The sequence below is a fragment of the Canis lupus genome, chromosome 31 (genome assembly GCF_048164855.1).
Source record: "Canis lupus baileyi chromosome 31, mCanLup2.hap1, whole genome shotgun sequence".
NCBI classification, from domain to species: Eukaryota; Metazoa; Chordata; class Mammalia; order Carnivora; family Canidae; genus Canis; species Canis lupus.
The window spans coordinates 36,206,469-36,234,409 of record NC_132868.1 but is presented as its reverse complement, the minus strand read 5'-3'; the positions used below and the strand labels follow the sequence as shown (position 1 = coordinate 36,234,409).

At 44.1% G+C, this 27,941-nt stretch overlaps 2 long non-coding RNA genes across 4 annotated transcripts; both read left to right on the top strand.

Moving 5' to 3' along the window:
* Positions 1-1,033: 1,033 nt before the first annotated feature.
* On the top strand, positions 1,034-26,646 carry LOC140622289 (uncharacterized). Of its 3 annotated transcripts, none has more exons than XR_012022053.1 (4): positions 1,034-1,489; positions 4,150-4,284; positions 5,651-5,725; positions 26,415-26,646. It is a non-coding gene; the product is annotated as an uncharacterized lncRNA (long non-coding RNA). The 3 variants fall into 3 exon arrangements; XR_012022055.1 differs by having other exon boundaries at positions 5,648-5,725; XR_012022054.1 differs by lacking the exon at positions 4,150-4,284 and having other exon boundaries at positions 5,648-5,725.
* Positions 10,673-14,027, top strand: LOC140622458 (uncharacterized). The gene is made up of 2 exons (XR_012022224.1): positions 10,673-12,794; positions 13,787-14,027. It is a non-coding gene; the product is annotated as an uncharacterized lncRNA (long non-coding RNA).
* Positions 26,647-27,941: the final 1,295 nt, after the last annotated feature.

Sequence of the window (27,941 nt, the reverse complement as noted above, 5' to 3'; positions counted from 1 at the left end):
GGGCGCGCTGCCGAGGGCGGGGGGGGGGGGGGCGCTGCCAGGAAGGACCCAGGCCCCCGTGGGAAGGCTGCGTGGGGCTGTGCCACCCCAACAACGCGTGTTGTGAGTGACGGTTGGCACGTCAAACGCATCCTCTAGAGAAACAATTAGTGTGATGGTCTTCAGATTTAGAAAACTGAAGTTGACACTGTGGGTTGTTTTTGTGAACAGCCTGGTGTTTGGGACCCTTTTTTCCTCAAACAAGCAAGTCCGTATTAAACCAGGAATTTGGAGGCAAAACCCAACAGGACGTGAACTGTTTCCGCGGAGATGCCGCGGAGCGAGGCGGGCAGCGGGCCGGGGGTGCGGGGCCTCCCAGGGAGCGGGCCGAGCTCACCCCGCGGCCAGCCCCCCTCCAGGGCCCGCTGAAGCCGAGCCTGGGGCCGCGCGGCGCGGAGGCGCCACCCCCTGCCCGTCTTGCAACAACTCCCCAGCGGTGGCACCAGAGCCCCTGGGATCCCCCCGAGCCCCTGGGATCCACTGGAGCCCCTAGGATCCGCTGGAGCCCCTAAGATCCACTGGAGCCCCTAAGATCCGCCGGAACCCGTAGGAGCCACTGAAGCCCCTGGGATCCACTGGAGCCCCTAGGATCTACTGGAGCCCCTGGGATCCACTGGAGCCCCTAGGATCCGCTGGAGCCCCTAAGATCCACTGGAGCCCCTAAGATCCGCCGGAGCCCCTAGGATCCACTGAAGCCCCTGGGATCCGCCGGAGCCGCTGGGATCCACTGGAGCCCCTAGGATCCGCCCAAGCCCCTAGGATCCACTGAAGCTCCTGGGATCCACTGGAGCCCCTAGGATCCGCCCAAGCCCCTAGGATCCACTGAAGCTCCTGGGATCCACTGGAGGCCCCGGCTCCTCCTCCCCCGAGCCCTTGGCTCCCTGAGCCCTTCTCCGTGGGGCTGCCGCGGCTCGCCGCCTTCCTGGAGCCCGCTCCCCTCGCTTCCCAAGGGAACCCAGGTTTTGCTCAGGGAGGCGGTGTGCGGAGCCAAGGCAGCTCGTGCTCCCAGAGGCCCTTGCGGGGCAGCCGCAAGACTTGACTCTGGCCCTGGAGCCGCAGGAGGAGGTCGGTCGCCCAGCGCGCCCGGAGACTTTGCTCTCCCAGGACGGTTGCCGCCCCAGCCCTCCTGCTTCCTTCCTGCTGGGAGGTGGCTGCAAAGTCGGAGGAGGAGCAGCCGATCTTTGACCCCAGGGCGACACACCAGAGAGAAGGGGGAGCACCCCCCCCCCCCAGCTGCCTAGCTCCGGGCTCCGGATGCCAGGGGAAGAACTGCCTTACGCGGGTTAGGCACCCTCGCTCAGGGGGTGTCACGGGCAGTTGCACACAGTCCCAGGGGACACAGATTCTTTCCCAAGAATAAGCCTCAAAAATCAGCCCTGATTAATAGCCTACCTGATGCGGAGTATTAACGGCAGAAGGAGGATGGAGTTTGGGATGAGACAACCCAAGGGTGAGAATGTGAATTTAAGCTCTTCCTTTTTTTTTTTTGTTTTTGTTTTTGTTTTTGCTAACGACTTTGGGCAGATTTGTGAAATTAGAATCTGTATGGTATAATTGGAAGTTGTCATAAAAACACAAGGCACAGTGCCTGGCATATGGTGAGTGATTAATAAATGATCATTGAGATAATTCCTGTCTAATAGTTTTTAGCCTCCACCAGATGGATACCTGGCCTAGAGAGATTCAGAATCACATATCTGCTTTCCAGTTTCACCCCGCAGGCTTTTTTTTTTTTTTTTTTTTTGCCTATTCAGATCTTAAATACTTTGTAACAGAAAAGTGAATCTTTAAGTAAAAACTGTCGTTTGTCTGGTATCTTGTTTCCTCAATTTCTGGACTATATCTGCTGTCCCAAAAGTTGTTTCTGAAAAAGGAATGGAGAGGTGCCTGGCTGCCTCATCCCATAGAGCCTGCCCCTCTTGATCTCCCGGTCATGAGTTCGAACTGCTCGTTGGGTGTACAGTTGACTTAAAATAAATAAAATATTTTAACAATGAAAGAATAGAAAGAAACACATGCTTTGTCGTGACTAGTCATGAATTATTGGCACCCTAGTTTGACAGATACAGGTGCATATTTCTGTTTGACTCTTTTTTTTTTAAATAAGAAACTCTAATTTTAATAGGTTTGCATTTTTAATTACCAAACAGAATGTTTTAATGCTCCCAAAACATGTTTTCGTTGAAACTACATCATATTCCTCTTTGCCGAGATTAAATAGCATTAAAAATAAGTATTATTCACTTAGATTTTTTTTATTCACTAAGATTTTTAATTAAAAAATACATTCTTTCAACAATTGCAGTTTTTTAATTTAAATTTTAGGTAATTAGCATACAATGCAGTATTAGTTTCTGGAGTAGAATTTAGTGATTCATCACTTACATACAACACCCAGTGCTCATCATAAAAAGTGCCTTCCTTAATTGTTTTCTATTTCTTACTTTTATTTTTATTTGGAGGAGGGGGGCCAAGGGAGAGGGAGAGTCTTAAGCAGGCTCCACACCCGCATACAGCCTGACGCAGGGCTCGATCTCATAACCCTCAGACTGTGACCCAAAGTAAAATCAAGATTTGGATACTTTTGCTTCTCCGTCTGCCTGTGTCTCTGCCTCTCTCTCTGTGTTTCTCATTAATAAATAAATTAAATCTTTTAAAAAGGAGAGAGAGAATCAGATATTTAGCTGACCCACCCCACATGCCCCTGTAGCTTTTAAATAAAAAAAATTTACCATAGTTTAACCTGCCTTCTATTACTAGACATTTAGGTTATTTTGGTCTCTCTCCGTTACAAACATTGCCTGGAACACCTTTGTCCCTTACACTTCGGCCCATTCCTGTAAGCTGACCATGTCTCCCCATTCCCCTGCCTCCCCCCCACCCCCAAATCCACGCCACTGTCCATCTGTTGATTGGATTATTTGCCCAGCCTCCTGAATGGCTCCCTGTATCAGCCCTTGCTCTCTTTCTTTCAACCCAACAGCTGGAATAAGCATGTTAAAATGTCAGATCAGATACTACCCCTCTCTGTTCAAAATTTTCCAGTGGCTTCTCTCTCAAATTCAGAGTGAAAACCAAAGTCCCCACAATGGCCTGTAAAGCTCCTCTGTCTGCCCCCAGTACCGTTACCTCTCTGAACCATATTCCACTCTACTGCAGCCACACTAGCTTCCTAGCTCGTCTTTTTTTTTAATGTGCCATGTACGCTTCTGCGTCAGGGCCTTTGCACTTGCCATGTCCTCTTTTCGTAAATCTCTTCTTCCAAATACTGTAACACTCCGTCTTTTACCTCCTTCAAGTCTTTATTCACGTGAGTGTCTCCCTTGACCACAAATTACGAAGTGCCTGATAACCTCCCGGTTCCCTTTCTTGCATTTTCCTTTCCCCTTAGTGCTTTTCACCTCCTATCATACTGGATCTTTGAAGCGTTTGCCTTTCTTTACTGCTTTCCCTCCAGCCTTCCTCCTCAAGATGTGAGCTCCAAGAGGGTTAGGATTTATTATTTTTTTTTTGAGAGAGTAGGGATTTGTTTTGTTTATTGCAGTATCCCTAGTATCTAGCAGTTTTCAGTGTAGACGTGTTGAGTGAATGAAAGTGTTTAAATATGTAAGATAAGTTCCTAGAATAGAAGTACAATTTCTGGGTCGTGGGGATTTATGTTTAAAATTTTCATCAACACTTCCAAATTGCCCTTTCAAAGGGTTGGAACAACATTGCTACCGGCTGGGCACTGGCCTTCCCTCACTCACCCCATGGACCACGTACCTGTCTTTCTTAAATGTTATTTGACGGGATCATCAGACAGGGTCTCAATGATAAACAACAGAATCCACTCTGGCTAATTTAGGCAAAAAAGAAACTTTTAAAAATGGAAGCTCAGAGAGTCTCGGGGCAGACCAGAGAGCCAAATGCACTTCTGCAGACAGGAACAATGCCAAATTGTGCCTTGATGACCGCGCCCATGAACACCCCACTGCAGGTGCCTCGGGGTCCAGATGCCCAGCTTGCCCTCCTAGACTGCCTGATGATTTACTTTGATGATATCAACCTTGCAATCCATTGTAATAATTCTTTTTTTTTTAATGATTTTCTTTCTTTATTCATGAGAAGCACAGAAAGAGAGAAAGCGACATGGGCAGAGGGAGAAACAGGCTCCCCACTGGGAGCCTGGTGTGGGACTCCATCCCAGGACCCCAGGATCACGCCCTGAGCCCAAGGCAGACGCTCAACCACTGAGCCACCCAGGTACCCCACATTGGCATAATTCTTGCTATTGTTTGATGTTTAAAGGACGAATTGCTCACCAGTGATCCATTAGGGCAGTGTCTTTCCCAATTCTTAAATTCTTTATCTTAGCCTGTCTTTCAATTGTCCAGATCTTGCAGCCAACTTTTCCCAGAAGGGTTGATGAGTGCCCTATTTTGAGTCACCCCTCCTCAGAGCTCTCCTCTCGACTCACTGCCTTCCCTTTGCCTCAGCCTTCTATATGTTCTCAAGCCCATCTTCCAAGTCGTTGATTATTTTTTTCAGACACATCTGTACTTCTGATCACTTCTGTTGTGGTTTTCATTTCCAAAATGGTTTCAACGTCGGATTTCATTTCTTTCCTGGCTGATGCCCTCTTCCTTCATCTTCCTGTCTCATGTCTCATACCTCTTCCTGAAGCTCTCAAATCATAGGTTCAATGAATCATAGGTTCTTTTTAAATTCTCCGAGAGCAGTAGTTTTCTTAAAAAGCCTTCCATACGTGTCTCTCTCTTTCAGTTGTGCTGCTATGACTTAAGTTGCACTTCCTGTGTTTGACTCCCCTCCAGATGTGAACAGCTGTATCTGGGTCTGTCTGTTGTTCAAAAACAATTTGAGGAGGGTCGGCGGAGTGAACCGGCTTGGTGGGCAGCTTCCAAGTGAAGATGCTGCCTCAGGATGCTCTTGCCAAGTTATCTGTGTGGTGCTCGTTCTGGGTGGGACGGCTCCCCTCCCGTGAGCAGGTTGCCCAAGTGGGAGGTAGCTGGACGACCTGGACCATAGCTGGTGATTTGGGGTTTAACTGTGCTTAAAGGGTTCTGGTTGACACCAGCCAAGCCTGCTTTGGTTTCCTCTCTTCATCTTACCTCCAAGCCACTTCATTAGGTTAGAACCCAGGTTTCAGAGAAAATAAAAATGACTTGGGAATTCAGTTTTAGCACCGGCTCCACTTTCCTCTTGGTCTGTCCACTATTCTGTTGCTATTGGTGAACGTTCACAGAGAAGTAAGCATAGTTATAAATGCTTTACAGGTATTACCTGACTGAATCCTTACAGCCGCTCTTGATGTTACGATCCCCATTTTACAGAGGAAAAACTAAGGCTCATGCTCAAGACACATGATGTAAAGAACAGAACCAGGGTTTGAGTAACCAGAGCCACTGCACATCACCACACTTGTTGTAAATGAAGAACCTCTCAGGAACCACTGACCTGCTTTCTACACTTGCAATAGCCTTTCTCAACATCCAAAGAGCCACATTTCTTCATAGCCTGGGTTGTGGAGGTTGTAGTTATTTCCTTGCTTTTGGATGGACTTGTCTACATTTTTTTTTATTGTTGTATTTTTCTCTTGTTATCTCAGTAGATTTCCTGGAGAAGCCGAGCAGTGACATAATATACTTCAACTCTCACCAGAAACCTTTAGGAGCATTATTTTCAGGTAAGTGACAAAGTCGCTGTTGAGTCCATTGCCCTGGGATCGTTAGGGCTAGTCTGCCCAATAGAGTAGCCACTAGTACATATGGCTGTTGAGCCCTTAAAACATCAGTGGCTCAATCTGAGATATGCTGTAACTTCAAAGTATACACTGCATAATGAAAAGCAGGTGAAATATTTTAATAATGATTTTTGTATATTGATACCGTATCAGAATGATGATATTTTATATACATTAGGTTAGATGAAATAGGAAATTATAATTAATTTCACATGTTTCTTCTCCTTACTTTTTACAATGTGGCCACGAGAATATGTAAAGTGTCACCTGTGGCTCATGTTACGATAGTGCTGCTCTAGGGGATACCTTTCATGAAGCAATGGTTTAGGCAAGACAGGGAGGCAAGATGGACCCATAAACAAATGACTTAATTACATTGGTGGTGAACATGCCGGAGGGGAAGAACCAGAGGCAGAGGTTATGTGTTCAAGACCCTTGACAGACCCACCATATTCCCTTGTCCACAATCAAAACTTTGCCCACATGGTGCATTATTGTCTGCTTGTGCAAATGCCCCCAACCATCCATGCCAGTCCTCCCGTCTTTCCTGTGCTCAAAACCACACAGCTTATTCCTCTTTCTTGTTCCTGTTTCCCCAAGCATCTTGCTGACCAAGTCATGTTTATATACGTTATTGCTTCCAAACATTCTACATTTTACTAATAGAATGTAGCACTCAAAATATTCCCAAACGTGTTTGCTGCAAGACAAAACAAGAGAGGTAGAAGTCCATGGCAATATAAGTGAAACAGATTGGCTGTGAGTTGATGATCATCGTTGAAGTAGGGTGATGGGTACAAGGGGGTTTATTATACTATTTGGACTACTTTTGTATATGATGGAGATTTTTCCTTAATAAAAAAATTGAAAACAGATTCCCAAATATTCATAATTAATAGAAAACCGTTTTTCATGGTTCAGAGTGCACACATGTAATTTACCCTAACAATTTCTCCCTTTTAAAACATAATAAATTTCCTTTTGATCAGAACCCATCTGTAGGAACTAAGCAGACAAGATCCACTGCACAATGAAGGAAACAAGCAGAGCTTTCAATTTGGCTGAGGAGACAGGCTAAGTTCACAGCAGGCAGTTTTCTTTACAATTTGATAATTTCTAATTTATATTTCTTTATAGGAAAGATTTGGTTCAAAGTCCACATTCAGTGATTAGAGCGTTGGACCCACAGAAACCCTACCTTATCAGTAACAGGTTTTTCAACAGCTGCTGTTTTCCTATGAAAGTGTGTACACATAGCTCAGAAACTGGGACACCAAGTAGCAAGCACTGATGAAAGTGTCCTTTATTTTATTTTTTTCTTGTAGCAGTACTCCAAGATTACTTGTCAGCCCCAGCACCCCAGCAAAGAGTGTCAGGGTCAGTTGGACGCCCCGGTTTCAAATCCTGGGAGACTTAAAGTTATCTAAGCTTTTAATGTCTCTTTAGTAAAAAAAAAAAAAAAAAAAAAGAAAAAGGCAAAATGAGATTAAAGAATATCTCAAAGGGTGTTATAAGGATTAAATGACATCATGTGTGAAATACGCTTTTTGCCATACCTGGACCAAACGAAGGACCCAGTAAATGTCAGCTATTATTTGTATAACAATTTATGTTTATTCTTGGTTGTTTGACACTTTTTACAGATGTTCTAGCTAATTAAATATGCTGATTCATATACATAAAACATGAGAAATTACCAATTTTCAAATAGTTAAATGACTGTCTTTTCTACTAGACTCACTCCTTGAGGGCAGGATCCGTGTATCATTCATCTTTGAATCCTTAGTGTTTAGCATAACACAGCTCATAATCTTTTTTAAAAGTCATATTGGATGTAACATATAACACACATACACTGGAAATTAAAAGCCTAAGCATTGCTCTTGTGGTTATTCAAGGTTTAGGACCTTGGTCTCTAAGCAATTTATAACATGAAATGCATTGGCTTTTGTGTTTACCCATCTCGGGCACCTCATTCAACAAATGCTTATTAAGTGCCCCTTATAATGAAGGTATTGAATTGCATGCTGGGTCCCTCATTGGGGAATAGGACAGACACAGTTGTTAGACCCACGGAGTCGACTTCTAAGAAGAGAGACAACTTTGCATGACTGCTTACAAAATTCTGTATGTACAATTGGAGGAGAAAGCAGCACAGGGTAGTGATAGCACAGACATGGGGCGCCGAGCCCCAGCATCGGGGCCTCTGAGAGTGATGTGCAGGGTGAGAGCAGAAGCAGCAACAGCTGAAGCTATGCCACCAGGGCAAGAGAAGGGAAAGGACAGGCTTTCTGGGTTCTTGAAACTAGCTCAACCCCAAAGCCTCCGGATCACGAGGAGACAAGAGAAAATGTTGGAGGAACGGAGAGAGGGCTGGTTTGGCTGGGTCTGGGAAGGGCGAATAGCAATTGTGATCCGTAGTTGGAGGAGTCAACAGGGATCATCAGATCATGAAGGAATTGGAATTTTATTCTGAATGCCTTTTTTGGATCCCTCCAAAAAGCTATGATGTCTGGATTTGCTTTAAATAAGTGGGGGGTGGGGAGCATTGAACACACCAGTGGGTGGTGTGTACGTGAAACAAAATTGGCCATTCATTGGTCATTGTTAAAGCTGCTTGCCAGGTCCGTGATACTCTTTGTTTTGGGGAATATTTGAATTTTTCCATGATTAAAAGGAGAAAAAAGAAATCCCTCCAGCTACAATGAACAGAAAGGATTGTAGAGGAGTAAGAACAGACATGAGGAGAATTGACTTTGCTATAGACCAGGTGAAGAAGGTAGATAACTGAGGGGATAGTGGTAGGAGTTGAAGGAAGTGGAATCTTTATTCTAGGGGTAATTGAGAACTTGAACAGATAGAATTTAGGGATTATTAGATCTGAGGAAGAGGAAGAGGGAGACATCACCAGTGAGTCCTCGTTGTCTGGCTTGAACTGGCAGGTGGAGAAGCTCTCTTGAGGATGAGTGACCTGCAAAGGGGCGACTCTGGCAGAGTCTTACTACTTCCTCCCGGTAGCTCTATCTACCACGTCCAGGTTTATTGTAATTCAGCAAACATTTGTTGCATTCTTATCATGTGCTAGGTAACTATTTTGGGAGATACGGATCCACAGTTTTATGATCCAAAGGGATTCTAATGCTAATCTGCTGTCTGGAAATTAATGTATGAAAATTCTGAGACCGGTCAAGCCAGTTCCTCACTTCCATCATAAAGAGCCACATTTATCCCTTAATTGAGTTAAACTGTCTTTTCCCAAATGATATCTTTAGCTCTTTGAATCAAATTATTGGAATAATGTTCTAGAGTTTTATGTGTTTCTTCTCTGGAGGACAGAACCATTATTGTTCCAAGATGAGCATCAGTCAAGATATACAGCACTTTCTCTTCTCTGCTGTGACCCCAGTGATTATAGAAAATGACTATTTTGTCAAATATTTGTATGCTTGCATTTATTTATATTTGAAATCTAGACAATTATTTAGACAGTAAAATATACCCAAATGTTAAATTCCTTTCAGTGACATAAAATGAAATGTGAGGGCTTTTTTCCCTTTAACTTTTTTTTTTTAATTTTGGACCATTTTTAACATGTAAAAAATAGGATGGTGTAACGAACCCCCATGTTCCCACCACCCAACTTCAGCAATTCTTAGCTCAGGCTTGTTTCATCTCTACCCACCCACTTCCACCCACGTTTTGTTCGGAAGCAAATCCCAGACTTTGTATCATTTCATCCGTAAATATCCATAAGTATGTATTTCTAAAGAGATAAGGGCTTTGGGGGGGCTGAATATTTTGTCAAGTGTTTCCTGAGACTGGTTGGTGGAACATTTGCCAATAGCTCGCATGCGTCTGGAAAGCTGGCCCTGGCAGTGTGTTCACCTCTCCCTTCCAGTCCAACCAACCAGGTGCCTGGCCTCACATTCCTGTAAAGAGAGGGAAAAACCTCATGAAACAGAGTCTGTTGGTGACAGTTGACAGAACCAGAGAGTGGAAGGCTCCAAGGGCAGGGCTGGGCCTGCTGGAGCCCCGCAGAAGGGTGGCTGGGATGAGACAACAGGACAGGGGGGTGATGACGGGGCAGCCACTATGGCAGAAGGGTTTTGGCAGCATAGTAAGAAGGGATGGATATAGAGCATGGGTGGCCCCTGAGCATCGGGAGTGGGGTACAGAGCACCTAGGGTCACAAAAGGACCATTGTGACCACTGGGGAGCATCTATGAGCTACCTGGGGACTCCTTGAACAAGAAGGAGGGACTCGGGGGGTTGGGCTCCAGGTAATTTTGGTGACTGGGCTGCAGCAGATTGCTTTGTTCGTCCCTATTGGCACCATTGTTAGGATTCTAGTCCTAGACTGAGGAAGAGGGCGAGGGGGCTTCAAAAGCCAAGCATGAAGCGTTTTGTAGTGTGGCTAAATTGTCATGTCAGAAGTCTGTGTGGCTCTGAGCTTTTGGTTACTGAGGTGGTTGGTGTAGTTTTGAATGCTAGTTGTTGTTTTCTAAATCAGAGGCCTGTCTGTGCTCTCCCATCACATGGGGGAGAAGGTGACTTCAAAACACCAAATCCTTCAACATGGGGCATGTCATAGGCCACCTTGTTTTCCACCCAGATTCTTGAAGGTGATTATTCTGTGTTTTTCCTCCTAAAAGATGGGAAAGTTACTATTTCAGAGCAAGAGACCTGGCTCTTTCAATCCCCGGGCTCTGCAAAGTGGCAATACACAGTGTGGCTTGAGGCAGCACGATTGCAATCCCAGCCACCTCTGGGATGTTTGCATTTGCTGGCAGCAGCCCCCCCCCCCCCGCCGGGGAATCCTCTCTGACTTGCAAGAAACCACTTTCCTTGCAATCTGAGCTGCTCTCCAAACAGCAGCACTAAAGGAGCAAACGCAGGCCAACTACGTCAGGAATCCTGCAGCCAGGAGGCGATTGGAGTGTGGATCCTGTCCTGGAGAAGGTCTCAGAGTAATGCTCTCAGGCCTCCACCTGAGTTGGGCAGCACGCCCTGGGCATCTTCAATCATTTCTTTGTGAATCGGGCGCTTGCTCTGTGCTCAGGACTGTGTTAGATGCTTTGGGTAGACGTTTAATGCAAAAGTATTGGCATAGGAGTTGGGATACCTGGGTTCCTTCCCTCTGGCTCCCCCTCACCTCCCATGGGCTAGCAGCAGGACCTTTGTAAAGCCATTTAACCTGCTTGTGCAAATGTCCCCTCATCTGTAAAACGAGAGGAGCAGACTCTGTACCTTTGAATTTCTCTAGTTCTAAAATCCAGATTCTAAGGAATGGAGAAATCGTAACTAGATATGTTACTTGGATATCTACTAACTGCAAGATACAGTGAAAATATTAAGATTTCCTCAATTCTTTGTTCAAAACGTTAGGGGATATTGTTTTTGAGGTTGTAACATAAAAGGAACTTCCAGATTATGTGACTTGATTAACAAAATGTTCTCCCAGAAGAGACTTGACTAGGAGTTAGGTGCTGTGTCATTCTAGTACCGCCGCTATGGTGAAGTCTAGGGCTGCAGGTCTCCGCAGCCATCCTGCCCATGTCTTGGAAGTTGTATCTCATGGATGATTCAGTCTTGGATCTCTGATTCATTTTTAAAAGGCAATAACCAACTCAAATTGAGTTAAGCAAGAAGGTGAAATACTTTGGCACATGACATGGAAATGTCAAGAGATTGGCAGGGTTTGGCATTGTTTGATCCAGGAATTCAATGATGTCCTGGTTCTTGGCTTCGCTCCATTTCCCTTGTCTGCTCGTCTCTGTGTTGGCTTCATTCTCAGGCTCCATATGGTGGCAAGACAGATGCCAGGAGTTCCAGGCCATCAGCCTATCTGGACTGATAGCTGCCACACAGGTCCTGGAATTCACTCTGATTAGACTGACTTGGGGATGACTTAAAATAAGGAGTGACATTTGAGTTGGAACTTAGTGTCAGAACTTGTGAATTGTTGGTGGGATGGAGAAAATAGCCTAGGCAAAGGCAGAAAGATATATGAGAGCTTGGTGTGTTTGGGGAAAGCTAAAATTCCAGTTTCTCAGGAGCATGTGTGGTGGTCACTGAGAGAAGTGAGCAGTGGCATGCCTAGTCTTTTATCTAAAGTTTTAGACAGCTCTTTACTCAATCTTCATGGTTTTGGCAAAAATCTTTCCTTCTAATCTACCTACTTCATTTGAATTCTTTTTATAAGTTGAAAATGTCACCAAATAAACCACAAAAGCTTGATTGACATAGGTTCCCACCCCAAGAGTTACCAAGTTATATTAAGTTCTTAAGAAAAGACTTTATCAAGATGAAAAGCTTCTGCACAGCAAAAGAAACAGTCAACAAAACTAAGAGACAACCTACAGAATGGGAGAAGATATTGGCAAATGACCTATCAGATAAAGGGCTAGTATCCAAGATCTATAAAGAACTTATTAAACTCAACAGCAAAGAAACAAATAATCCAATCCTGAAATGGGCAAAAGACAGGAACAGAAATCTCACAGAGGAAGACATAGACATGGCCAACAAGCACATGAGAAAATGCTCCGCATCACTGGCCATCAGGGAAATACAAATCAAAACCACAATGAGATACCACCTCACACCAGTGAGAATGGGGAAAATTGGCAAGACAGGAAACCACAAATGTTGGAGAGGATGTGGAGAAAGGGGAACCCTCCTGCACTGTTGGTGGGAATGTGAACTGGTGCAGCCGCTCTGGAAAACTGTGTGGAGGCTCCTCAAAGAGTTAAAAGTAGACCTGCCCTACGACCCAGCAATTGCCCTGCTGGGGATTTACCCCAAAGATACAGATGCAGCAAAACGGCAGGACACCTGCACCCTGATGTTTCTAGCAGCAATGTCCACAATAGCCCGACTGTGGGAGGAGCCTCGGTGTCCATCGAAAGATGATGGATAAAGAAGCTGTGGTCTATGTATACAATGGAATATCACTCAGCCATCAGAAACGACGAATACCCACCATTTGCTTCAACGTGGATGGAATTGGAAGGTATGATGCTGAGTAAAGTAAGTCAATTGGAGATGGACAATCATCATATGGTTTCACTCATACGGGGAATATAAAAAATAGTGAAAAGGATCATAGGGGAAAGGAGAGAAAATGAGTGGGAAATAACAGTGAGGGTGACAGAACATGAGAGACTCCTAACTTTGGGAAACAAACAAGGGGTAGTGGAAGGGGAGGTGGGCAGGGGCTGGGGGTGACTGGGTGATGGTCACTGAGGGGGGCACTTGACGGGATGAGCACTGGGTGTTATGCTATACATTGGCAAATCGAACTCCAAGAAAAAAAATACAAAGAAAGAAAGAAAAGTAGCCAATGAGATCATTGGTTTCCAGGCCAAAGCCTTGGTTCTTTCAGAAAGGATGAATGTCACTGGAAGTTTTGAGCTGGTTGGAAGAGGGTGAACATAGGACCTGGGAGTGATGTTTGCGTTTTATTTTACTTATTATTTATTTATTTATTTTTTAAAATTTTTATTTATTCATGAAAGAGAGAGAGAGAGAGAGAGAGAGAGAGAGAGGCAGAGACCCAGGCAGAGGGAGAAGCAGGCTCCATGCAGGGAGCCCAATGTGGGACTTGATCCCAAGTCTCCAGGACCACGCCCTGAGCCTAAGGCAGTGCTAAACCACTGAGCCACCTGGGCTGCCCGATGTTTTTGCATTTTAAACCTAGCAAGGGACTGATTGTTTGTCTTGACTGGCCCTCCTGGAAGCAGGCTCTGAGACTAGGATTTGAGTGCATGTAGTTTATTGGGCAGTGATAGCAAACATCAGCTGGGGAGTAGGAAAGTACAGGTGGGAAGGAGTAGGAAAGGAGGAGTTATGCATTGAATTGAATTTCTAACTCCCAGTACCTCAAAATGTGACCTTATTTAGGAACAGGATATTACACATAAGATTATGTAACATTAAGCTAGGATGAGGTCATCTGAAGTAGGATGGCCCCTAATCTGTCATGATTGATGTTTTTGTTAAAAGGGGAAATTTGAACACAAACACACGCGGTGGTAGAAACCCACATGAACATGAAGGCAGAGATCAGAGGGATGCTTCTGTAAGCCAAGGAATGTCAAAGATTGCAAACAAATCGCCAGAAGGCAGCTTACAGGAATGGAATAGATTTTTTTTTCTCTGTTTCGATGAAACCAAGATGGCCCACATCTTGACCTGCACTTTTAGCCTCCGGAGCTGTGAGACAATAAAGTTCTGTTGTTGACAACCCTCGGGTCTATGCGACTTTGTTCTGACAATCCCAGCAAACTAATATGGAACAGAAGGTACTGGTAAAGGATATGCTCTCAAGCAAGTTACCAACATGCCCTAATGGGTCTTAATCTCAAATAGACAACTCTGCAGACAATGTGGAATGTGCACCCCAAAACTGTCCTGCCAGACTCAACAATGAAAAGGCAACTCAATTTAAAAATGGGCAAGGATAGAAATTTTCCAAAGCATATATGTAAATGGCCAAGAAGTACAAGAAAAGATGTTTAGCATCCATCTTAGTTTGTTTGAGCTGCCACAACAGCATACCATAGACTGGGGGGCTGAAGAAACAAACATTTATTTTTCTCAGTTCTAGAGGTTGGTGGTCCAACATCAGGATGCTGGCATGGTCAGGTTCTTGCAGAAGGCCCCCTTCCTGGCTTCAGATGCCTGTCTTCTCATTATATCCTCATACAGAGGAGAGAGACAGGGCTGGCTCTCTTCCTCTTCTAAGGAGGACACTAATCCCATCATGAAGCTCCACCCCATGAGCTAATTACCTCCCAACATCCCTACCTCCAAATACCATCATATTAGGGCTTTGACATCTGAATTTTGGGGAACACAAACATTCAGTCTATAGCAACATCATGAGTAGTCAGAGAATAGTGGCTAGTAATAAAAAAGATGGACAATCACAGAGGTTAATGAGGATGTAGAGAAGCAGGAACCCTCAATCATTGCTGGTGAGATTGTGGTGCAGCCATTTTGGAACACAGTTTTCCAATTTAAAAAAATCACTAAACATAGAGTTATCATATAACCCAGCAATTCCACTCCAAGGTATATACTCAAGAGAACTGAATATATATATATCCACGCAAAAACTTGTACATGGATGCTCATAGCAGCAAAATGAAACAGAAACAATGCAAATACCCAACAGTTGATGAATGCAGAGAGAAAATGTGACCTAACCACAAAATGGAAAATTATTCAGCAATAAAAAAAGAATGAAGTCCTGATACATGCTACAACATGAGTGGATCTTGAACACATGTTAGGTGAAAGGAGACAGCCATGGAAGGGCCCATATTATATGATTCCATTTATTTGAAATTCCTAGAAAGACAAATCCATAGAGAGAAAAAGTGGATTAGTGACTGTGAGGGGCTGGAGGGAGGGTGGATGCAGAGTGGCTTCTAATAGGTAGAAGGTAGGGTTTCTTTTCGGTGGGATGAGAGTGTTCTGGAATTAGATGGTAGCGATGGTTGCACAGCTGCGTGAACATATAGAAACCACTAAGCTGCACACTTGTAAGTGTGAGTTTTATGGCATATGAATTTTTTCTTGATTAAAAAGAGAGAGTGCGGTGGGGGGGCGTCTGGGTGGCTCAGTGGTTGGGCGTCTGCCTTGGGCTCAGGTCATGATTCCAGGGTCCTGGGATCGAGTCCCGCATCGGGCTTCCTGCATGGAGCCTGCTTCTCCTTCTGCCTATGTCTCTTCCTCTCTCTGTGTGTCTGTCCTGAGCAAATAAATACAATCTTTAAAGAGAGAGAGAGAGAGAGAGAGAGAGAAAGTGAATCTTTAACAAAACTATCCTGCCTGAAGGATGAGGGAACTGGAATAGTTATTCATCAGCCCCCAACAGTCATTGGTTGAAAGCTGCTCCTGAGTTGTAGGAATTCTCTAGAACTTGTGACCAGCTTAATACGTGGAATCCAGGACTCAGAGAGAGCCTTTGCAAATGCTGGGACTTGGAAGTTAGGGATAGATATTTTCAGGAACCCTCCATTTCCAAAGTGTGAAAAATTCAGCATGGCCCCATGGGCAAAGGCTGCTTGCCTTCCAGGGTTATACAGTATTGACTTCTTACCTCTCTGGGCTCCTACGAGTCAGAGGACTCCCTCAACTTGCAAGATGAAGTTTTCCATGAAGTGCTTATGACTTGCTTTGTTTGGGGACCATCCACAGTCCTTTTAGCTGCAGACAACGGAAATGAACCTGGCTAGGCTGGCTGTCATGAGAAAGATGGACAGTGGCACGTGTGAGGGCAGATGTGGCAAAGCCCAGGCCTCACTTCCTGCCAAGTGAAGAAAAGGAACTTGGAGGCAAAGTCCGTGTGGCCCTACGACTCACTGGAAAAGCTGGAGCTCAAACAGCTGGCTGGTTGCCAGGCAAGCACCTTCGGCAGTGGGAGCTTGAAGTGGGGGAGGTCTCACACAGTGATTTCTAGGCGAAGGAAGGCCGGGTTAGGGGGACCCTTGAGCCCGGGGATACCTGAATCCAAAGTCTCGCACCCTCCCCTCTGCAAGTGTGCAATTTCCTGAAAGTATAATGGGCACAGGATGGTGGAAAGGTAACTGTGAATGCCAATGCCACCCTACATGCCAGGTGCAACTTATTTATTAACTTATTTTTTTTCAGTTATTATTATTTTTTTTTTTTAAGTAGGCTCCGTGCCCAACCTGGGGCTTGAACTTAGAACCCTGAGCTCGAGAGTCACATGCTCCACCGACTGAGCCAGGCCTGGTGCCCCTGGATACAATTATTTATTTATTTATTTATTTAGTTAGTTAGTTAGTTAGTTAGTTATTTGAGAGAGGCAGAGATTGGCAGAGGGAGAGGCAGGCTCCCTGCAGGGAGCCCGATGCAGGACTCGATCCTGGGACCCCAGGATCACGACCTGTGCCAAAGGCAGACGCTCAACCACTGAGCCACCGGGTGCCCCCCTGGATGCAATTTAAATCATAGTATTAGTAAATGCTGCCACAATCTGCAATCATATCTGTGTCTCAAACAACTAATTGCTGAAGTTGCCAGGCAATTATATTTGCCAGATGCAAATTGCCCACGGTGAGTGGATAAATGATTTACCCCCCAGGGACAATCTCCTCAAACTTTCACCTTTCCTTGGTTTTGTGCAAACCTCCAGCTTGGGTTTTCTGGGTCTTATTCCATCTGCCTTGTTTCTAAAGCCTTTCCTTCATCCTTTTTCTCACCACACGGCTTCTATGTGTCACCAAACCCTCATTTTCATCATCTTTGTCAAGGGCCTTTAAATGCTAAACTGCTCTGGAACAGCAGCTCTCACGTTTTTTTTTTTTTTTGGTCTCAGGATTCCTTAAATAACCTTAAAACTGATTGAAGTTGCTAAAAAAGCTTCTGTTTCTGTGGATCATTCACCGCAGTGAAAATTTTAAAAGCGGAAACTTAAAAAGTATTTATTCATTAATTTTAAAACAGCCATGAAAGAGATTACAGGTTAATTTAAATCACATAAATTTTTTTTAAAATATTGGTACTATTTTAAACAGATCTCTTGAATGTCTGTCTGGCTTAAGAGAAGAAAGGTGGATTCTCGTATCCACCTGTGCATTTATTCTCCGCCGTGTCACACTGGAAAAGCCCACTGTGCACTTTGAGAAAGTGGGCGAGGAGAGGCAGGAACGTATTAGCATTAGGATGAAAATAATAAGAAAAAAAAAGAAAATAATTAGAACCTGCAGACCCCCTGGAAGGGGACAGCCATCGGTCCCCAGACTGAGGGTTGAGGACTGCTGCCAGTTTTGGTGTTCTTCATTCTTTGCCTGGATCCATTTTTCCATCTGGCACCATTTCCCTCCAACGTGAATGACTTCCTTTGGCTTTTCGTGCAATGTGGGTCTGTAAGGAATTCTTTCAGCTTCTGTGTGTTTGAAGGAGAATGTTGTTTTGGCTCTTGAAAGCTCTGTAATTTCATATTTCTCTTCCTCCGTGTGGAAGATCTCCCCTTCCTGGTGTCTGGGTTTATGCGGCTTCTCCTTCTGGGAGTAAGCATCAGTGAGATGTTTTGGGATTTTCACACTGCTGACATCAATTTTGGTGGAAGTGGCAATGACAAAATCTGGTGTGTTCTATGCAGAGGAACTTGACTGAGGGTCAGAGCTCTGGTCACGGGTAACAAGCCATTGCTCCCTTACTTCAGGAAAACCACCCTCTTGCTTCTGTGGTCCCCAACGAAGATGATCAAAATGGTCCCAGGGGTGAGGCTAGCTCGTAGTTTTCTCACGTACTGACTGACTGAAAGGGGTTTTTGTTGTTGTTTTGCCATTTCTTGACAGCTTTTGAGGCACATCTTCACTAGGATGATGCCCTAGGCATTTTGTGAAGTTTAACCACTTGGGTACCACCATTCTCATCACCGCCAAGTGGTATTGTACCAGTAGCAAGAGCCTTCTCCTTCTTTTTCTTTTCAACCCTGGATTTAGCGGCTGAATACTTCCTCTTGTCAATGGCCTTTCTGGAATGCACAGCCAACTGGGAATAGCTGCCAATTCCTCCCACTGGGACAGGGGTCGGCTGCAGTGGGGCTTCCCCTTCCTTGGCATTTTAGGCTTGAGGTTACACTTCTTGACCTTGCCAGCAGCAGCAGTCTTGGCTTCAGATTTCTTCTCCCTGGTGTCTGGCTTCTCAGCTTTTTCACCTGCCATCTTGCAAAATGGGAAAAGAGTGAAACCTTTTTCTTTTTCTAATGTAAACATTTAGTGCTATAAATTTCTTTATAAGCACTGCTTTGGCTATACACCCCCAAATTATTCTGGTATGTCTTATCTATATCAATCTATTATCTTTATTTTCTTTTGGTTTGTTTGTTTATTTATTTATTTATTGGCTCCACACCCAGCATGGAGCTAAAGGTAGGGCTTGAACTCATGATCCTGAGATCAAGATCTGAACCGAGATCAAGAGCGGATGCTTAACCAGCTGAGCTACCCATGACCCAAGCTCAACTAGAAAGATGCCCCCACCCAGGACCTTGACTCTTGAAAGAATGATGCAAACAAGGCAGTCAGATCACTCAAGCGGAGGTGTGGTGGGAGGAGTCCATGGCACTGAAGACCTGAGCAGCCCGTTCAGGTGGCTGGTTCTAGGCTGCCAGATATTTCTTGGTTCCTTCTTCTTTTCGGAGCATATTTTTCCAGTCTTCCCTTCAATCTTGGGAGCCATTTGCATCCTCCCCCATAAATCCTATTTCTGTGTCTTCTAGCCAAAGTTGGCTTTAATTCTTTGCCACCAGGAACTCTGAGAGATACAGAGATCTCAGCAGCAGTAATTTCATAAGAATGTTGGGTATAGAAACCAGCTTTGCAGTGGGTTAAACTGGAGTGAAGAATAAGAACTGTTAAAAAGGACAAGGAGTGAAAGGAGGGATAAAGATACTCGAGAGAAAAGTAAATTGTACAGAAGGTAGTTGTTGGAAAAGGGAGGGTCTGAGCACATTTGGAGGCTAAAGGGCAGAAACTGGTGGGAGAAGCCACTGGAATAAATGCTTCCTCTACCTTGACATTTAAGGTTTCCTGGCTGGCTCAGTTGGTAGAGCATGTGACTCCTGATCTCAGGGTTGTAAGTTCAAGCGCCATGTTGGGTATAGAGTCGGCTTAAAAATAAAGTCTTGTTTGCTTAAAAATAAAATCTTAAAGAGTTTTTTGCTTTTAAATAGTTTACTTAAAAATAAAGTCTTTTATTATTATTATTTTTAATTAATTAATTAATTTTTAAAAAAAATAAAGTCTTAAAAACAAGTTTCCTACAATATGATTCCCACTTGGTTTTCTGGACTTAATCCCCAATATTCCCTATGATTGAGACAATCAGGACACTTAATATTTTCCATAAAATGTCCCATTGTCTGTCCTCGTTTTATACTTACTTGGTTTGTTTGTTTTTACTCAGGATATAGCCTGGGCCTGGAATACTTCACAGATCATCCTACTGATCCCACTAATCCTCCAAGGCTCAGACGCCTTCCCCAAACCTTTTTCCGATCCCTTGAATAAGTGCAATTTCCTCTAATATTAAAATTCTCAAAGCATCTTGTATGTGTCTTATCATTTCTAATCTGATTATGCCCCTGAATGACAGTCATTGCATCCTGGTCTTATTGCTCCTTCTTTTTAAAAGCGTGAGCTTCATGGCCGGGACTGTTTTCCCTGCGCCACTCACACAGCACAAGGATTTGTCCGTAGGAGGCACTCAGCAAATGCTAGTTGAATTCACAGTGACAGGAACAGAAAGGCTTTTTGTTTTTTTAAATATTTATTTGAGAGAGAGAGAAAGAGCACGAGCGAGGGGAAGGGCAGAGGGAGAGGGAGAGAATCCTCAAGCAGACTCCTTGCTGAGCGTGGAGCCTGACAGGCTCGATCCCACCACCCTGCGATCCCCACCTGAGCCGAAACCAAGAGTAGGCCGCTTAACCAACTGAGCCACCCAGGTGCTTCCAGAAAACTTCTTTTTTTTTTTTTTTTTTTTTTCAGAAAACTTCTTAATAGGGATTGAGCTACAACAGTTAGCAAGTTCTCAGGAAATTATTATTCTAGCCAGGAATCCACCCTCAGTGGATAAGGGCCGCTACGCTTTTCCAAAGTTAGGCTGGGCGATGAGGAAATGAAGTTGCACTTGGAGTCCCAGTCTGAGGAAAAGCTCACACCATCCGTGTCATTCTCTCTCCCATCCAGGATGTGGTTTTTTATGGGTGTGGACAAAATGAAGGTATTGCCCCTACACACAATATAGATCTCTACTCTTAAGTACTCCGTTGAAAGGTCCAACGCAGAAGACTACATATGATGAAGCCATTTGCATGAAGTTAAAAAGAGGCAAAACTAATTCATGGCATCAAAAGGGAGCACAGTGGGGAGAGGCAGGTGCTTGGGATGCTCACAGGGGGCTTCTAGGTGCTGGTGTTCTACTTCTTGGTCTGACTGATGTCACGTGGGCACATTCCCTTTGTGATAACTGACTGAGCCATGCATTTACAAGTTGAACATTTTTCTCTGGGTGTATTATTCTGTATTCTAAAATTTTATTTTAAAATGTGTGTATACATTTCTGGATTACTTTTCCATTTGAACTGCTCTAGCAGGACGTTAAAAGGCAACAGGAAGTTGGTCACATACAACATTAAAGCAAACCACCTTCTCTAAATGTACAGTTCCTGGCTGCCTTCATCTGCAGGGGATCTTAAGTTGCTATAAGAGGGATTAAGTTTTAGAAAAAAAAATCTCATAATTGCATGTCTTATTAAGAAAAAAAAAAAAAGCATCTCACAGGAAGGAAATGGAATTGTTCTCAGCAGCCTAGAACAATGTCTTGGGTTGCTTCCTCTTTGTAATGTGGCGGGTGGGGGCAGGGTAAACAAAATGAGCATCCTGGTGGATTTTATTTTAGGCACTTTAGCTCTGATAAGTGCAAGATACTTGAGAGAGAAATGGAATGATTATTTGATATTGTCCCAGATGCTATGGCTCAGTGCTGGAAGCCTCTATTACAGAGGCCCAAAGATTTATCCTTTTGTTCCTTTTTTTCTTTTTTCTTTTTTTTTTTTTAAGATTTTATTTATTTATTCATGAGAGACACAGAGAGAGAGGCAGAGACATAGGCCCAGGGAGAAGCAGGCTCCCTGCAGGGAGCTGGATGTGGGACTCGATCCCAAGACCCTGGGATCACGTGCTGAGCCAAGGGCAGATGGTCAACCACTGAGCCCCCCAGGTGTCCCTGTTCCTTTCCTTTCTATCCCAACATTTAATGGTTATTTTTCACTTGGATTTGTAAACTCTTGGAGGGCAATATTCTCAGTTTTGGAAAGCATCTGTTGATGGTAAAAAAGAAACAGGGAATGAGTGATGGCCCTATAAAATCCTTGCTGGTTGGATAAACGCTATCTCTTTGGCCTCTCCAACCTCACTTTCCGGTTCTCTCTCCCAAAGTCCCGCAGCATCAGTGCTTTGTCTTTATGGCACATAGGGTTTGGCTTTGTAGTACCCCACTCCAGGCCAGAACTTTCCAGTGGCAGAGACTGGTAGCTCTTTGGGGACAATGGGATCTCCTGCACCTTCTCTGTTCCTGCGTGGCGGAGGCTGGCTGCTTGCCTCTTCCCTGGACTCTGAGCTGCCTGTGGGGGCAGAGACTGCCTGTTCCTGATGTTGTAGTTCCATTGTTTGGGTCTCAGGAGGGCGTCAGGAGTGTTGGCTGAATGAAGAGAAGAAGGGATGGTGGATCAGGTCTTCCAGTTCCAAGGCTCTTCAGATGACCTCCCTCCCGAGTGCTGCAGGAAACGGGAATGGCCCCCTGAAAAGGGAGTCTACGTGGCAGTCCTCCTGACCCCACTGACCGCCACACTCCTCTCAATCTGGATTAGGGCAGAATGAAGAACAGGAGGGGGCAATGGGGCTGAAAATCGGAGTTTATTTCCCAGGGGTTAGTTCGGCCGCTATAGGGAAACTCTTCATAACTGTGGGTTGGCATTGATGGAACCTTTAAAACAAACATTCCATATTCCCCTCTAGTACTGATATTTAATAAGTCGCTTTGGTTGGAAACTGAGGGGAGTCCTAGACATCTTCAGACTCCCTGCATATGCTGTTTTAAATGTATTTAAATGTGTTTTAAATTCTTGACCAGACCTTTGCAAAGAGACCAAGTGGTGGGCAGGATGGAAGGTAAGGTTGGAGACGGTGAGGAATTTGAGAAGTGGAAAACTCTGGGCGTCCTTTTATTAAAGTTCGGTGAGAAAAAAGAAAAAGTTACTAAGAATAAGACTTCAATTTTGTAAATTGTGCAGACTATATGCAGCTGAAGAGTAGGGACAGAGAGGTGACCTGTCTTACTTTGTGTGGTGCCAAGAGCTCTTTACAGTTGCGAAGGCTGACGGGTATTGAATAGACTCTAAAAATGCAGACCACTGTGTCCACACACATTGCTTTTCCTCAGTTTTAGATTAATTTACTAAATCATAAGCGTAAGAGGGAAGGGTATATATTTAAAGATATGGGAAACTTCATAATGAGAATTTTTTTTTTTTTTGAGATTTTTATGTATTTGAGAGAGAGCAAGAGTGAGCACAAGCAGGGGCAGGGAGAGGGAGAAGCAGGTTCCCCACTGAGCAGGGAGTCAGTCCAACACGGAGCTCCGACCCAGGACCCTGACATCATGACCCGAGCCCAAGGCAGACGCCTAACCCACTGAGCCGGCCAGGGGCCTCAATAATGGCATCTTCTGATCCCCTTACACTGATCACCAAACACGCTGCAGCGTGGAAATCCTCGTCTGTGGCGTGCATTTGGCATACACTTAGTGTAAGGGTGACGGAAGTTTGCATTTCGATGTTTGAAGTTGCCCAACAGGAATACAATTCAAAATCATAAGCTGATCAGTGGTTTGTTCTCCTGGGAAAGCGTTAAGTCTGTGGTTTCACACATGTTCGTTCTTCTTTTCGATCATTGACTTTTGCGTATCTGAAGTGCACGGTACCTAGGGTACGATCTCATTTGCTTAATGCCTTTTCCGACTTTGGTGAACGTGCAGACACACGTCACACACGTGAGGGTGTAGAAAGATGTCCATGAGTTTTAGCAGTGATTGTGCCTGGAGGGTGGGTGTGGTGTTCTGTTTCCTTATTTCTACTCTTAAGTACTTTCTGAGTTTTCTACAATAAGAAAAAATTTTAAGTTATTTTGAAACAAGAGGGGAGTTGTGGTTAGAACATGCAAATCTGAGGATTATTAGAAATATTAAGAGAAGGTGATGGTCACTCCAAAAGCCACATCATTCTCCTCTCTGCACGCGGCCTTCATCGGCCCATTTCCAGTGGTCAGTGTTGTCCACGATGCAAATTTGATTGTGTCACTTCCCTGCTTTGAGTCAATCCCCCCCAAAGGGAGTCGGTGTCATTGTTCATACTTACTGTCCTATGGAAGTCATCATCTTTCAGTTCCAAGTGACAGAAGCCTCACTCAAAGTAGCTTAAGCCAAAATGAGGAATTTGTTCACATAACTGAAGAGTCTGAGGTTGGCTTTAGACAGGGCTAGATCTAGGAGTTCAAAGGGCATTGACGCCCATCTTTCCTAGTCCTGCTTTTTTTCATGTGTTTTGTTTCTTCTAGACAGGCTCAGTCCATGTGAAAGCCACATAGCCATTGGCAACCCACGGTCCTTCAAACTAAGGATCCTGAGGAATGGAGAGGACCGGGGTTGGCCTGGGTTGGGTCTTCCTTGGCCAGTCACTCCAGAACAGGATGAGGAGTACGACAGAGGAAAATGGGCATTTCCACAAGGAAAGGATTCTAAGCAAACCATGACCTGTGGCCTCTATCTCTTCCTTCTCCAGACTCCTCTCTCTTTTGGGTCTGCAAGGATCTTTACTGGATGGTTCTTTCTAGAGTGGGAGTACACATGCCCACGTGGCTGTGGTCAGGCATCGTTCCCAGGCCTTCTACCTCAGCGGAATGCACTCTGGGCATGCCCCTGACTACCTGTGGTCAGCAGGGCAGTGGGAGGCTCCAGCACAGTCACTCCTCCAGGGGTGAAGACTTGAGCAGCTTCTTCATCAGGTCAGTGTGGGCCAGCAGCATGCAGCCCCCGTGGTAGCACGTCAGGCCCGGTGCATCTAGGAAGCCTTCTAGCTCCTACTGGCCACAAATAGCCTTCTTCTATCCTTTACCTACTGCCAAGGCACACTTCAAGCTTCTGATCCTCTCTGGGCTGGGTATACATTTATGTGATCCCGGAAGGGTGTCACTGATACTCTTGACATCACACTACGCTCTGCTGCAAGTACTTGTTTGCGTAAGTACTTGTCTCTCCCTCACTAAACTAGCTCCTTGAGTTCAGTGATTGCACAATGAATGGCCCACAAATGTTTATTGAACAACTGAAATATAACCTCAGTATGGATAAGATTGTACCTTGCTTCCTCCATTTATAAAATTCCTACAAAAAATCTTGAATTTTTTTTTAATATTTTACTTTTTTTTAAGTTTTTTTTTTTTTTTTAAGTAATCTCTACACCCAGTGTAGGCATAGAACCCAGAAGCGCAAAATCAAGAGTCACATACCCTGCCGACTGACCCAGCTGGGCACCCCGATGTATAATCTATTTTAAATAAAACCTCACACAGCACATATAATTTGCTATGTGTGTGTTAATGAAGTAGACATGAGATGTGAAGAATATTAAATACCAAATTATGCTAAATTAAGTATCATTGGCCTTCGAATATGATCTAATAGTTGTAGTCCTATTTGAAATACTGCCGCCAATACTGGTTAGCTAGGTCTGGGGTTCTTAACCTGGAGTCCACAGACCTCTAAGAGATTTAAGGGTAGAATTCGGAGGATATGGGAACTTGGGTGGGAATAAGAATTCTTTTTTCTAAACTGTAAGTGGAATTTAGTCTTTCTTTTGATTATAAATGCAACAATCCGGAGCTGTATCAGGCTGCAACTTTGACTTTGTCAATAATAGAAATCAGGTATCTTCATAACATAGTTGTTGCAGAGATCTCAGTATCTTGTTTATGCTACTTTGATGTCAGAGCAGTTATTAAACTTCCTGCTGGATGTCGTTAAATGAACACATTTATTACTGTATCACACATTTATATATTTTGATGACTTATGCTTCAATATGTTTGGTTTTCTCTGTAACCCCATACATTTCATTTTCTGCACTTAAAAGCATTATTCTGAAAAAGGGTCCTTGGTGCAAAAAAGTTAAACAGACCTTGGCATTCACTTAAAATGAAATGAGACCAAAGGGTAGTGATCTGGTTCCAGAGAAACTTAGCCCTCATGGCCTCTCTATTGCCAGGCTGAGAATAGAGATTACAAGCATTTGGACAATCCTAAAACTATAGATCTAAGAAAAGATGTCCTTTCTCAGGTTGAAAGTCTATTTGGATGGAAAAACCATGTGACTTATTTAAGTTTCAAAGGGTCCCTGGGGTAGGCCGGAAAAGTAGACTAAATGCATTTAGACCTACTCATAAACTCACAACTAAATGCTACAGACATTGGTTTAAGAGCTTGGCCAAGACAAATTCATTTCTTTGTGTATTTGCACAGATATTTTTTTTAATAAATTAATTTTTTATTGGTGTTCAATTTACCAACATACAGAGTAACACCCAGTGCTCATCCCGTCAAGTTTGCACAGATATTTGTGTAGCTATCTATTAGAATAGGATTTGGGTTATCAAAACTATTAGGACGTACTCTGTAAGGTTGTGAGATCCTTCCTGATAATAGGTAACAAGGACCTGTCAGAGGTAAACTCATTGGAGTATTTTCTAGGAATTCCTCTCTGGTTTAGTGGTCTTGGCTCCAACAGGAGGCAGATGGTCGTTAAATTAAGATACTCTGAGCAGATATTGTACAAAACCATGGGTGCAGGGAGCCACAACAGGAAGCACAGTAGTTTCAGCAGCTCCAGGTTAGTGGCAACAGAGCCGATACTACCCCTTGGCCAGAAGGAAAAGCACAGGGGATGGCAAATCAAAGGAAATTAGTGAAGGGAAGTTTGGAAGAAGTGATGACAGAGCCACCAAAAGAATAGACACCCTAACCATCTATCTCTGACCAGGACACTCTTTGGCCAAACCCACTTAAAAGCCAGGAGACAACGAGCTCCCTGTTGTGGTCCATCCATCAGCTTCATGGGGAAGAAAGTGGAAGAAAGATGAAGAGGGAGAGAGATCTGGCACACCTGACAAGTCTCTACCAGAGCACGTATCACATCATTTGATGGTCCAAGGGGGCAGAACTGTAACTTTTAAATTCAGGGCTATTCCTAATAAAATTCTGAGACACAGCAAGTGCTCAGTTATCACTGAATGATTAAAGAGAACAGAAATGCTGCTGAAACAAAGAGTAAAAGCAAACTGTCTACTACAACTAGGAACTAAGTATTTACTTTTAGACAGTGGACATTTAAGATGTTTTGGAGGGGGGCACATGGGTGGCTCAGTCAGTTAGGCTTCGAATTCTTGATTTTGGCTCAGGTCATGATCTCAGGGTTGTGAGATCGAGACTCAAGTCAGGCTCCATGCTCAGCAGGAGACTGCTTGAGATTCTCTCCCTCTGCACCTCCTATTCCCCTCATACCATCTCTAAAATAAATAAATCTTAAAAAAAAAAAGGCTTTAGTAATATTTTAAAAAGTCACAGAGGGGCACCCGGCTGGCTCAGTCAGTAGTATGTGACTCTTAATCTTGAGGTTGTGGGTTTGAACATGTTGGGTAGAGAGATTACTTAGAATCTTAGAAAAAAAAAGAAAAAAATAAAATAAAATAAAATGGAAATACAGGAACATGATTCTATCATGTAGACTAGGCAGGTAGATGTCATAGCTTTGTAATATAGTTAAGTACACCGGAGCCTCATTATTCATGGATTCTGTATTTGGACTTTAACACTTGCCTATAGTACTTTAAAACTTTCCTGGTGCTTTCACGGTCGTCTGTGGAGTGAAAATTTTGACTTGCTCAGTATATTCCCACTTGAGGTTGAACAAGTTTCTTCAGCTCTCATATTGTAAATGAGTATCCTTTGCTCTAGTTAGTGCCAAGTTTTTTTTTTGCATTTTTGTTCTTTCTTTGGTGATTTCCCTGTTTATTTTTTAAAGATTATATTTATTTATTCATGAGAAACAGACACACACACACACAGAGGCAGAGACACAGGCAGAGGGAGAAGCAGGGAGCCCGATGTGGGACTCGATCCCACGTTTCCAGGATCAGGCCCTGGGCTGAAGGCGGCGCTAAACCGCTGAGTCCCCCACACTGCCCGATTTCCATTTAAAATGGTCCTCAGATGTAGTGCTGAAGGGCTAACGTTCCTAATAGGTTCAAGAAGGCTGTGACATGCTTCATGGGGAAAATAACATGTGTTAGGGACACTTTAGTCAGGTGTGAAGTTAAGGGCTGTTGACCACGAGTTCAATGTTAGTAAATCAACAAAACACAAAGACACCTGAAACAAACTTATGCACTGATTAGTTGATAAAAATGTGACCAGAGGCTTGCAGAACAATAGCCCTATATTTCCCCTACAAGCAATGGTTCAGTATTAATTCTGTTGGTGGTGACTCTCATGAAGAACAACGACCAAC